At 37.4% G+C, this 4,519-nt stretch overlaps 1 non-coding gene across 1 annotated transcript; it reads right to left on the reverse strand.

Moving 5' to 3' along the window:
• Positions 1–4,178: 4,178 nt before the first annotated feature.
• TRNAN-AUU (transfer RNA asparagine (anticodon AUU)) lies at positions 4,179–4,250 on the reverse strand. Its single transcript has one exon. It is a non-coding gene; the product is annotated as a tRNA-Asn (tRNA).
• Positions 4,251–4,519: the final 269 nt, after the last annotated feature.

Consider the following 4,519-nt stretch of genomic DNA (forward strand, 5'->3'; position numbering starts at 1 on the left):
GTGGTTTCCACGAAATACGTATCTCTATTTTTGGAAGAAAGTACTCTGTTAGCTCCCGGTGTCTATAGGGGCATGAATGCACAGTTCTTCAGAATCTTTTTCTTTTCTTGGGGTATTTTTCATAAATATCTTTTAAAGATATTTTATTTCAGGAGTTTTTAAGAAAATATTTTCATTCTGGGCTAGTTGTGCAGTTAAACCTTTTTTGGGGGGCCATTGTGCAATTAACAAAAGTTATTGCAAAATACCTCATTTTGAGCCTGGATCCTCATACGGGATTCATTTTCACATTTTATCAAGTCATGAACTCTTGGAATTCTCTTCCGGTCATTTTCCCCAGTTTCAGGGATTTCTGACCCCTGTTGCCGCCGAACTTGTTCGGGGCATATCTCTCTGCTTGGGACTCAATTTTTGACACCGTTTCTTCCGTTGTTTATATTTTCTCATTTCTTTTCTTTTTTGTTCACGGATTTTTGCCATTTGAGTGCGTCTACTCAAATTCCACTTTTCCGGACTCAGCGGGACCCCTTCGTGGCACTTTTAAGGTTTTCCTATATATAGAAAGTCATAAAGTGAAAAATCACTTTTTCTCTTCTTCTTCCTCTCTTTGGCTGGCAGCCGTGGAAGACCATGGGGCTGCCACCTTCTCTCTCTTCTTTTGAGCTCCTTCCTCTTGTTAAAACATCGTAGTGCCTTCGTATTTAATGCTCGTCTTGACGACACGCACCTTTACCCCTTATTAGAACCCGTTTCTGACCATTTCTTAAGTTCAGGTTTGAAGTCAAGTTGTGATTTTCTTGGGGCTTCCTTGGGATTCTTGTTCACCGTGTTGTCCTCGACAAAACCCTTTGGTATCGTCAGATTCAGAGCACTTTTCTTTCGATGGGGATTTGAGATTTTCATCTCAAATTGAAGTAGGGGGTGTTATAATTTATATTCTTATTATCTTGCATGTTATTGATGCTTGTACTACTTGTATGCATGTTTTATTCAAGTTCTAGAAATTAATTTAAATTTGATTTAAATTCTACTTAATTGTACCTTGCTTGTTTTCTACTTTTGACTTGATATATGGCATGGCCATGACTTAATCCTTGACATATATGAATTTTGAATCATTTGAACAACTTTTGAAATCTAGAGATTTAATTAATTTTAAATTAATTAAATTCCACATGTTTATATCTTGCTCACTTTGTGAAATTAATATGATATTTGCAATCACCATGAAATGGACATTCACATATGTTATTTTGGGAATTTTTGGACAACTGTGATTTCAAGATAAATTAATTAATTAGGTTAATTAATTTTTAATTGGTGTTCTAAGGATTGGAAATCTATTTCATAGGACTTTTGTCTTTTTAGCATGTATCATGACTTGTTGCAATTTAGCTCCATTAATGTAGTTAATGAACTTGCATCCTTACATTGGAATGATTTAATTGTTCAAGAGTTGTTAAACAAATAATCGAATCATTAGTCTTATACATGTGGTATATTCACATTAACGGATTCCTTGTATTTTAAATCCTAGTTTGTGCTCTATTTAAATGTACTCTATGATTTCTTGACATTTCACTTGCCATTATAGATGAAACTTAGGGCATGACTTGTGTGTTCCAAAATGTTAGTTGTGCATGAAACGTGGTTAATGCATTTCTTGTATCTTGATACTATCTTGACTTGCACAACTTCCTGATTTTGGAACTTGAGATATCAATCATAAATTGACATGGCTAGGACTTGGTTCTTGTACGTGAGGTAGAGAGCTCCCTACACCATAGTGCACACTAGGGGAAGGTACACATGGGTTAGTAGCCCTAAAGTCATCCCAAGAGTACAATTTTAATCCGAACGATATCCGAGTTTCCACATTGGTTGATTTCACTCTTTAAATTTCAAGTTGCTATTCCTTCAAGATTTAAACTTGTCATGTTATGTGAAATGCTCCAATCTTGTTTCATTGCATAGATTTTATGCTTCATCCGTGATTTCACTCCTTAAATTTCAAGTGTTCTGTTCCTTGAAGATTTAAGACCTTTTTGTGTTATATGGAATGTTTCATCCTTGTGTATTTGCATAGATATTATGTCTTGTTTTTGATTTTGTGTATTATCCCTACCGTGTTAATTGGAATGTTTCAATCTTGTTTACTTGCATAAATATTATGCCATGTACTTAATTTCATGTATTAAAATTGTCGTGTTAATTGAATTGTTTAAACTTTGTTAAGTTTCCTAGTTATCTCGTTTCATGTTACATTATGCTATTGTGACTTTGGAATGATCCAATACATGTAACTTGACTTTGATTCTAGGTGGCATGGACCACATGTAATGATTTATATCAACATGCAAAATCTCTAAACCCTTAGATTTCAAGCGTTATCTCTTAAAGATCTAAGAACCTTGTCATGTATATGGAGTGTTTCCTACCTTGTTTAATTGCATAGACATTATGCTCACTTCGTGCATTTAGACTTCATATGGTATACTTGAAACTGTGCGCTTGCTTCTTGTATCTAGATTCCATTTAGTACACTCATGCCTTATATACTTGCCTTGTGTGTTTCCAATCTCGTTGATAAGCACCGAATATTCCATATTCAAGTGCTCTTTCTTGCTGTAGTTAAGTCCATTATTAGAGGATAATGTACAATTTTAATTCAGTTGTGTTTTTATTTCTGATTTCAGGTATTTTTCCCAAGAATGATTAAAGAAGCGGTTTTGACAACTTTTTGTTAAAATACGTGCTTCATGTCGGGGAGTCATCTTTAGGACCTAACCTCTTCAGTCACCGTTTTTGTGAAGTTCGTGGCTTAATGTTCATAGTGGAAGTGTGTCTTCGCTCCAGCCTGAAGAAGCTTACATAAAATTTAAGCTTGGAAGAAGTGCAACAGCAAGGCCCCGTGGGCGCCCGCTAATTCCCTTATCTCTCTGCCCCATTTCGCGGGGCCTTGGTGAACCCCCATAAGCCACCGCGGGTGCCGGCTTCGCAACCGCGGGTGCCCTTCAAATACGCTAGTCCCCTGCAAGCCACCATGGGCACCCGCCGATCTGCAAAAGGCAGCTCAACTGTCCTTAATTTCAGCATCTTGGTCCCCTTATCCTTCTTTTGTGTGGTCTAGCTTCATGTAGAGGGGGGAGCTCAGGATTTTGAGTATGAAGAGTTGGTTTTGAGTGTATTTAGAGAGTGGAAGCTCATTATGAAAGATATCTCACATTTTGCTAAGTTCTAGAGAGAGAAAGAGTGAGTTTGGAGGGCCATGGGTGTTCTTAAGCTTGAGGTGTGGAAATGGAGAGGGATGATTCATCTTCTCCTTCATTCTTTGTCTTCATGGGCAACTAACTCCTATCTAGGGAGGTGATGAAGCTCCATTTTGTAAGCATTGCTATGTTTTGATTTATATTTGGGGTAAAATGTATATATGTAACTTTTCCATGAACTAGAGCACTTCATATAATGTAATAAATCTCTTTATCTATAAATGATCATTTTGAGTCAAATATCTTGTCTTAGATTGTTTTTCTCTCATGATTATATTGCTACATTTTCATAGTGACGATGGAGATGAGTTCATGGAAGTGTTTTTATTGGCATGATATTTAGGAATTTTGATAATCTATTGCTTAGGGCTTTCCTTTGATAGATTCTTCTTAATTTCTATTTCATGTGCTCCTATTATGAGATTAAGGGCTTGATGATCTATGGCTTGGGGATCATGTTTAAGGTTACATCCTAGTTTAGGTAACCAAAACATGTAAGCCTTGATAGGTTATTCTTGTATCTTGTTTTCATATATTTCTTAAAGATAATGTATCAATGCTATGTTGTTGCATTCAATGATTATATATATATATATTTCCCCAAGTAAATCATTTACTAGCATACTTATTGATGGGTAGTGGATTCACTTCCCTAGTCCCTTTTTAATTGTCTTTGCCTCTTTACTTCTTAGCATTAATGTTTTAAGCACTTTTCAATTCATAATCTTAGTGACAATCAAACAAATCCTCTATAACCTCCCTTTATCACTCTAAAAATGACTCTAGACACCTAAGGTGCCATAAACTAGCAGTCCCAGTGGTTCGACTTACCTGACCAATAGTCCTATTTTACAATGATTTGTGCTATTGCAAAGGTTGATGTGTAATTGACAACCGATCAATTTTTGGCGCCGTTGCCGGGGATCGAACCCGGGTCACCCGCGTAATAGGTGGGAATACTCACCACTATACTACAACCACCTGGTCATTCCCATTTCCATACCTTATTACAATGTTGCTAAAAAAAATGAGGTTTCGAGCTCCCCGTGGTGAGCAGAAAGAGAAAGATGTGTTGAACTTCAACCTTGGGGTCTGGAAGTCCACCACAGCTTAGCTTCAAACATCCCGCCAGGCCCACATTGGTGACGCGTTGGATTGGGGTGCTCCGGCCCCCCCTGTGGCTCCTGCTCCTCCTGCTACTGATGCCCCCGCTTCTCCAGCTGCCCCTTTTATCCCGCCGCCTGATGTCA

Source organism: Cornus florida, unplaced genomic scaffold (genome assembly GCF_030987335.1).
Source record: "Cornus florida cultivar Cherokee Brave unplaced genomic scaffold, ASM3098733v1 CherokeeBrave_3.0.0_Hap2_Chr03, whole genome shotgun sequence".
In the NCBI taxonomy this organism is placed as follows: Eukaryota; Viridiplantae; Streptophyta; class Magnoliopsida; order Cornales; family Cornaceae; genus Cornus; species Cornus florida.